The sequence below is a fragment of the Petaurus breviceps genome, unplaced genomic scaffold (assembly GCF_028583685.1).
Source record: "Petaurus breviceps papuanus isolate PSGF00001 unplaced genomic scaffold, PetGlider_PUasm1.0 185, whole genome shotgun sequence".
Classification (NCBI taxonomy): domain Eukaryota; kingdom Metazoa; phylum Chordata; class Mammalia; order Diprotodontia; family Petauridae; genus Petaurus; species Petaurus breviceps.
In genome coordinates this window covers 39,810,659-39,819,397 of record NW_027185797.1, presented here as the reverse complement: position 1 = coordinate 39,819,397, position 8,739 = coordinate 39,810,659, and the positions used below count along the sequence as shown (strand labels likewise).

The window sequence follows — 8,739 nt, the reverse complement described above, 5'->3', positions numbered from 1 at the left end:
CTCTCTCTGTCTCTGTCTCTCTGTGTCTCTCTCCTCTGTCTCTCTCTCTCTCCTTCTCTGTCTCTGTTTCTCTCTGTCTCTCTCTGTGTCTCTCTCTCTCCTTCTCTGTCTCCTCCCTCCTCTCTCTGTGTCTCTCTGTCTCTGTCTCCTTCTCTGTCTCTCTGTCTCCTCCCTCTCTCCTCCCCCCTCTCCTTTCCTTTCCCTATCTCTCTCACTTGGATAGGTTCAGTCGGTTCTACTCAACTGGATGAGGAGGTGAGCACTTTTCCTCAGTACCATGTTTGTGGGAGCATAGGCGGGACAGTGAGGCTAATCATGGAGGACAGAAAGATAATGGAACGGTGATCCCCGGGTCCCCCTCTGCACCCAGCAGACACAGGAAGATGCAAGGACCTTGGCCTCCCAGGGACTTCAGAGCCCTGAACCCTCTTCCCACGGAGGGTGGCAGGTTGCCCTCCTGGGCACTGACACATATGTGTGTCCTCAACTGAATCCTTGCTTTCCCAGAGCCTTGGGTTTTTTCTGTCTCACATGAGAGACTTGGACCAGGTTATATGTAAGATCTCTTCCAGCTCTGACATTCTGGGTTCTGTGCAAAGAGGACTTAAGCCTCAGCTGTCAGAGCTGGGAGGGCCTTTAGGAAAGAGGTCAGAGCTGGGACAGCACCCAGGCAGTGTCTAGCTAGCCCCTTCCTTAACCATTTCAGAGAAGAGGGAAGGTAGCAGTCCCAGTCAAGTTAAAGGATTTTCTCAGAGGTCACAAAGCTATTTAAGAGCAGAGCCAGAACCCAAACTCTGGTCCCTTGTCTAGCAGGCTGCCCCTGCTGCCCCTCCACCATCCCTCCTGGGCTGCTTCATGCTGTTCCCTCTGATCTGCTCTCCCAGGCCAGTGGCTGGGACCATGACTTTTTTTGCCCAGTCCTTTCCCTTCCATTCCCAGAATAACTGGCCCTGGTCTCATATTTTACCTTTCAGATCCAGGCAGATCAATATGACGGCATGATTGTATTGGTCAATCCCTTGCAAGTAGCTCCTCTTAGAATCTGGAAGTCTGATGGCTCTACCACAGCTGGGACTCAACCAACTCCCTCCCATTCTTTCACCATTCGAACCCCTCCCCTTCACCGGGTCCTTCTGACTCTCCCTTCAAACTTGCCCATGTCTGTTTTCCTTGTCCTTCTTTGGACCACACCCCATCTGGCAAGGCTCATTCCACAAACCTGGAACATTTATACTATGTCCATCCCTCAAGGTATGTCCCCAGGACACTCCCTCCAAGAAGCCCTCCCAGACCACCCTCCCCCACAGCATCCTCTCCTACCTCTGAGTTCTGTCATCCTTGATTGCCTGAGCCCCTTCCCTGGACTCGGAGCAAACAGAGCTTGGGCTGGACATGCTATTCAGCTCCTAGAGGGCAGGGACATTGGGACCAATACATATTGAAGAACCCCATTGTGCCTAATGTAGATTGGGCAAACAGTAGGTGCTCAATAAAGACTTGATGAATGACAAAAACATGGGTAATTCAAGCCTCATAGAATGGAACACACAGAACTGTGGGCTCATAGTGAGTGTCTTAGGGACAGAGAGCCTTAGAGCATTAGAAGTAGAACCACAGGACGTTTGAATTGTTATGTGTGAGGGACAAGTCTGACTGGACCGAAGAGCACCTGAAAGAGAACAATGAGTTACAACGGCGCATCAAGGACACCAGCTCTGAAAGGCTTTAATGGTCAATCCGGAGTTCGTGTTTGCAAAGGGAAGTCGCCAGAGCTTCTCGAGCAGGGAATTGAATTTGAATGTCCTGCAAAATGTCCTGACTCTGTCCTCCAGCCTCTGCTAAATTCATCCCAGTTTGAACCAGCCTCATACTTAGGTCATGGAGCCTCAGAGGCAGAAGCATTTTAGACATTATTTGCCCTGGCCCCTTCATCCTTCTGATGAGGAAATTGAGATCCTGGGCCCTGGTGGTGGGATTGACTTGGTAAGATCACAAAAGCAAGTTAGGGGCAGACTTGGGATGAATAACAATAATGAAAAAGGAAATAATTATGATTACAGTAATGCTCATTACTATTGAGTAGTAACTATTTCTAGATGAATTTCATAAGAGTTAATGAGATAATAATACTACTAATTATAATTACAATTGGCCCACTTTTCTAGGACTTTTTCTGAGCCTCAATGATCTCATCTATAAAATAATTATCAAATGAGGTACCGAATGTAACACATTTGCAAACCTGAAAATGCTATATAAATGCTAATTATAATTTTGACTATTAAAATGGGGGCAATAATATTTATATTATTGTCCTTACAAGGCCATTTTGAGGAAAGTTTTATAAGCCTTAAAGTCCTAGAAAAAGTCAGTAACTTGTCCACAGTGAGATGGCCAGTGTTAGCTGACCCTCGAACTCGGGTCCTCTGGTACCAAGACCAGCTGTTTGTTTTATTTTCACCGAGTCCAAGTAGTCTTGAAGCCAGGTTTCCAGAGTATTCATTTATGGCTCTTTCCACATCACCACACACACAGTTTCCCTGATCTTCATTCTAGTCCTTTGAGTTGGGCAGGGATGGGAATAGAGCTTCATTCCTAATGCCACATAGAGAGTTAGTGGCAGAGATGGGAGGAGAAACCTTCCTCCACCAGGGATCCATTGGATACTCTGCCTGGCTCCTCTTTATTCCCCTTAACTCCTCCAGTTGGCACCAGAAGATACAAATATTTGCTTCAGATCACGCAGATCTGGGCAGAGATGGGACTCCATCTCAGGCCTTTGTACTCATAATAGACGTAGAATTTTTATTTATCTAGTGCTTTTACAAAGTGTCTCCTTCACAACAACCCTGAGAGATAAGACAGAGATTATTCTTATCTCATTATAGTATCCAGTTTTATAGAGGATGGAATTGCAGGTGATTTACATGCAAGTCAAGAGATCACTTTCGTAATATCATTGGTCTTCACTGAGGTTAAATGACTTGGCTATGCTGGTACTGTATGTGTTAGCACCAGGATCCTAAACCACTTTTCCTGACTCCAAATATAGCATCTTTTCTGCTACCCCATATTGCCTTGATTTCATGTTCTTGTCATATATATGTGACGCTTGCTTCAAATGTCTCCTTCAAAGAGACTATGATTAATCGCAGCTTTAAGAGTCAAAAAAAAAATGTTGAGTAAAGCAGTTTGAGTTGGCAGCTTCCATGAAGTTCTTTCTCCATACACACAGAGTCAAGGGAAAGGTCTGTTTTATTCATTATCTAGTAGGAGTCTTCAGAGAAGATAGAGAGGAGAAGTGATGTGAAATGTCTTTCTCAAAAGCAATATAAGGGAACATTATAAAATCAATTCTATGAAGAGCTTGTGAGTAGCTGGCAGAGAGAGTGTCTTCTGGAAAGACTGGTTCCTGCAATTACTGAAGAAAGGACAAAGAGAATGGACTAATCTAGCTTATTTCCCAAGAGACTGAATTTAATGCTTGAGGGGGAAATATGAAGAAGATTCTTAAGACATTTTAATTAGAAGCTAGAAGGAGTTGAATGGCATCACACTGAATTTCCAGACAAGTGGAGAAGAACCTTCTAGGGTAATATTGAAGGTCTGAAATAAGCCAGTCAGTTGCAATACAAACATTTATTAAGCTCCTACTATAAGCCAGGCTAAGTGTTGAGGATATAAAGACAGATAAAAAGAGACTTCGATCTGAATGAGCTCACAGTTTAATGGGGGAGGGAACATACAAACCACTATGTACAAACAAGAGATAGACAGGACACACTGGACGGAATAGAGAGAGGGAAGATATTAGCATTAAGGGAGATTGGGGATTGAGGCTGTAATGGTCTTCATAGATAAAATACTGTAAATGGCAATATTTAATAATAATATTAACAATGAAGGCAATAATAGATATAGATATATGTATGTTTATTATTGTTTCATTTGTTAATAAATTGCAAGTCACTTAACTCCATTTGCCTCAGTTTCCTCATCTGTAAAATGAACTGGAGAAAGAAATTGCAAACCACTCCAGTATCTCTGCTAAGAAAGCCCCAAATGGGGTCACAGAAAGTCATTCATAACCAAAACGACTCACCACCACCAACAACATGAAATCTTAATATATATTTATCATCTAGAAAATAAGCGTATTACTGAGAAAGGAGATTCCCCACCATATCTTATTTAATGACTTGGAATGGGAGTTAAAGTTGATTAACTAATGAGAAAGAGATAACATTTTATTAATGAAAAATAAATGATTCTAAGATATCCCTGGCTTACTCTACAGCTCAGAACAAAATGATGCTCCCTCTCAAGCATATATGAAACTCTGCTACGGGCTACAGATTGACATTTTGTCCACCATGAAGTTGGGATTTTTTTGGGGTGGTGGTGGTACTAGGCCTGTGATTTTGTTGGTATTGGGAGACTTCCAGGCAGGAAACTCTTCTTGATCAGTGTAGATCAGAGTTTCCTAAATTTATTTGCCCTACTGCTTCCTTTAAAAAAAATTTACTCAGTAGCAACCCCCCCCCCCGGAAATCTACTTTCTTTAACCTTTTAAAAAACTTTGTATCATTTCAAAAAATATAAAATATATTTTTAAAAATGACACATTTTAAATTTACTAATTTATTGTGAATTTGTGTTTTTTTCCTGCATTGAAATTTTGATGATGCAATAATGTGTAATGTAACCATGTATTTGTATTCAAGTCATTGCACGTACATATTCCTGCCATGAATGCTGGACTTCCTGACAATGGGTGACACAGTTGCCTGATTGCCTGCCAACACTTGCTTGCTAAGACCTGTCAGTGATCTTGACCAGCGATCAGTTATAACTTGCGTTTTATGTTTATTTGGAAAATAATGTAATCACTATGACTTTAACTCTGTTACACAACAGATGAAACATGTACGAATGATTTTTCAAAAATATCTTCTCTTCTTTCCTTATGCTTCTGCTTCCCTTTTACTTTTATTTAATGGGCCCCAATGGTACCTGAGGCTACTACAGTTCACCCCCCCCCACCCCATCGTTCCTGCATCCCAGCAGCATCATCCACTTTGGGAACTTCTGCTTGAATGCCGATTGGCTCCATGACCCTGGACAAGACCCTTAACCTTCCAGTGCCTGAGATGACTCTTTAAAACTACAAGTTGCTTGGCAGGTGCCAATCTGTATTTATAGAGGGTTCCTCCTTAGAGTTCCCTTCAGTCATGATCACAGATTCAGGCCATGATATTATATATAATAAATTCCTTAGGGAAGGCTAGGTGGCAGAGAGCCTGCTCCAAATCCTTCTGAGTGATCTTCTCGGCCCTCAGGCTCCTGTTCTCAGACCCTTGGGGCTTCTGTTGACTCTCTCTCCCTCACCGCACACTCAGTGGATTACAAAACCCTGAGGACTCCATCCCCATAGCATCTCTTTCATTCATTCCCTCATTTCTAGTCCCCACAAGTGCTGTGGTCTGTCAGCCCTCATCAACTCTGTCTGAATGACTGAGATGGTCTCCCATCTTTCTTCTCTCTCACCTCCAATCTATCTTCCACTCATGTCAAGATTCTTCTTCTTTGTCACAGATCTGGACATGTCATTCTGCTACTCAAAAATCTTCAGGGGCTCCCTATTGCCCAGTTTTTTTCCCCTTTAGCAAAGGTCAAACTCTTTGGCTTGATTTTCAAGATTGGAGACAGTGTGGTGATCCCTCGCCTCCTAATCTCCTCTTTTATCACTCCTGCCAGTCAAATTGGCAAACTTGCCACCTCCCCTGCCCCTTTGTTCCTGCCCTCCCACACACCCTGTGCTCTCTGGCCTCTTGGTCTTTGCTCATCTTGTTCCCAGTGCCTGCAATGTCCTTGCCTCCTCTTCTCTGTTCATTCAATTCCAACCTGTCCTTTTCTAATCAACGTGAGTAAGGTGAAGATCCTTGGCATGTAAAGATCCATTGAAGTGATTGAGGCTGTTTTTTATTATTGTTGCCATTCATCCTCCATTTTTGAAGAAGACTAATGACATCATGAGGGTGATGTCTTGAATTGAGAGTGAATTGAATTTAAGTGAGGCAAAATCAAGCAAAGTCATCAGCCCCAGTCTCTATAGAATGGAGAAGAGAAGTCTTAGGGCATTGTGGGGTCAGGGAAGCCTGTTTTTTGAGAGCTGATTGTGGAAGAGAGATTAGACTTATGACCTTGGCCCTAGAAGGCAGACCTGGGAGCAGTAGGTGAAGGTTGCAAAGAAGACAATTTAGACTTGATTGGCGGTGGGGAGGATTTCTTAACTATGAGAGCTGTCCAACAGTGGAGTGGACTGCCTTAAAGAGGGGCAGCTTCCCCCTCCTTGGAAGCCTAAGGCTGGATGACCAATTGTCAGGGGGTTATCTTGAGGGTTCTTTTCTGTGTAGGGGTTGCATTGGAGAGTTCCTGAGGTCCCTTCCAAATAAGATAATATTTGTAAAGTTTTTAGCACAACAAAGCTTATTCCCTCTCCCTTCTAACTTAGAGATTCCATGATTCACATAGGGCCTCCTCTGGGATGGCTACCTTGATTCCCTCATTGGCAACAACCTTTTCCTTAGGCCTCATGGAGCACTTTGGGGGCCCCCATCTGGTACACTGGTATATGAATTGTAGTTGAGTTGAACGAAGTGGATAGAGCAGTGGGCTCGGAATCAGGAAGGCTTATCTTCATAAGTTTAAATCTGGCCTCAAACATTTGTGAACTGTGTGACCCTGGGCAAGTCACTTCACCCTGTTGGCCTCAATTTCCTCATTTGTAAAAGGAGCTGGAGCAGGAAATCACAAACCACTCCAATATCTCTGCCAAGAAAACCCTGAATGGAGTCGTGAAGAATCAGACATGATTGAATAACTATAACATCTATGTATATCTTGACCATGAGCTCTATGAAGGCAGGAACTCTGCCTTACATAAACTCCATGTCTCACCCATACCAAGTTCAAGGCTCTATACACAGAAGGCACTAAATGTTGGTTAAGATGAACTGAGTCACTGGAGGCTTATGCCCCTGTATATCCTGCTTTGTGGACCATCCCCCCTTATAGCTGGGGGCAGGAGAATTTCAGGGTCAACTCTAGAGCCCAGTTAGTCCAAACTCTCCCATTTTACAGATGAGGGAACTGAGGCCAAGACAGGTGAAGTGATTTTCCTGAAGTCATAGAGGCAGTACATATCAGAGGTGGGACCTGAACTCAGGTGTTTGGACTCTAGAGCCATTGGCCTTCTCAGTGTACCATCCTGTCTTCTTCCCATCACTTCCCTCCATCTCAGGTCTTTAAGTTCAGATACAGGTATGTGGAAGAGGTGACCCTGGTATTAGATGAAATCAGGATGAGTCCCAGATAATGGGGCAAAGGGCATAGCCTAGGATGATAAGGAATGATAAGGAGGTGCTGAACAGACAGAAACGATGCCCTGGCATCAGCAGGCATTTTCTCCTCTGGCTTGTTCTGGTCTGTGTCAGAAGGAATGTGTTGCTCCTTCATGCAATTGACAAGAACTCACCTGGCCTGAGGACCCAAACTGGTCCAGAGACCCTGCTCCAGACTGTTAAAGACGGGGCTGACGCCTCATCCCTGAAGCCCCTGGACTATTACATGTCTCTCTATCTAGCAACTCATTCTGGGAGACAGGCTGCCATTCAGACTCAGGACATGGCAACCAGGCAGTGCATTCCTGGGACCTTTGGGTTCCTGAAGGGTCCAGGTCACCTGTTCCAGACAATGGCCTGGAGTCAGACTAGAAGACAGAATTCAAGTGAGGACAGAGCTCAGACACATGGATACTTGGATCTTCTCTTGGGAGGACCCTGGAAGGGTCTCCTGCTCACAGGTGAGAGAAGAAGACTCTCTTTTGTTTCGAAAGGGACTTCCAGAGCCTGAAATTGGGGACTTAGGCCCTCTTCCCCACCCCCACCCCCAACTTTGGCCTGAGTGTCTCAAGGAGTAAGAGGGAGGAGGAAACTGTTCTCAGGGAGTCTGAGAAGTGAAAGTGAGGAGTGGGAAGACAGAAAGGAAATTATCCCTTTCCACTGATCTCCCCTTAACACTAGTTTCATTGGCCTCCACTTCTGCTTAGGACTTTCTTCTTCCCGCATTACTCCCCATTGTCAGTTGTATTAGAGCTAAACTTTTCTCCTTGCTATATTAGGACTCTATGTTCCTTTCTGAGTCTTAGTTTGCTCATTTGCAAAAATGAAAGGAATATTGGTCCCTAATGTCTTTCCCAGGTCTACAGTTCTGTGATTTTAAGATTTTAGTGTCTAAGAATCTTTGATTTAAAGATTCAAAACTCCATGATTCTTCTAAGGCTCTATGATCCTACATTTTGTACAACTATTGAAGTCCCCAGGCTTCCATGACATTTCCTGGCCAACCTCACGTCAAGCTGCTTGAACTCAGTATTAGCTCCTCCATCCAGCTCCCTTTTATGTTTGGTCGCCCCAATAGAAAGTAAGCTCCTTGAGGGCAGACTGTTTTGTTTGCTTGTATTTGTATCCCAGTGCTTAGCAGAGCAAAGATTTCATAAATCCTCTCCTCTCTCTCTCTCTCCCTCCCTCCCACTCCCTCCCTCCCTCTCTCTCTCTCTCTCTCTCTCATCCATCCATCCATCCATCCATCCATCCATCCATCCATCCATCCATCCATCTATCCATCCATCCATCCATCCATCTATCTATCTATCTATCTATCTATCTATCTATCTAA

General features: G+C 44.0%; 1 protein-coding gene across 1 annotated transcript in view; it reads right to left on the bottom strand.

Annotated features, from left to right (window-relative positions):
• The window catches only part of LOC138161923 (carcinoembryonic antigen-related cell adhesion molecule 1-like), a 332,874-nt gene that overhangs the window by 84,292 nt on the left and 239,843 nt on the right, over positions 1 to 8,739 (bottom strand). The gene's annotated exons all lie outside the window — the stretch shown is intronic.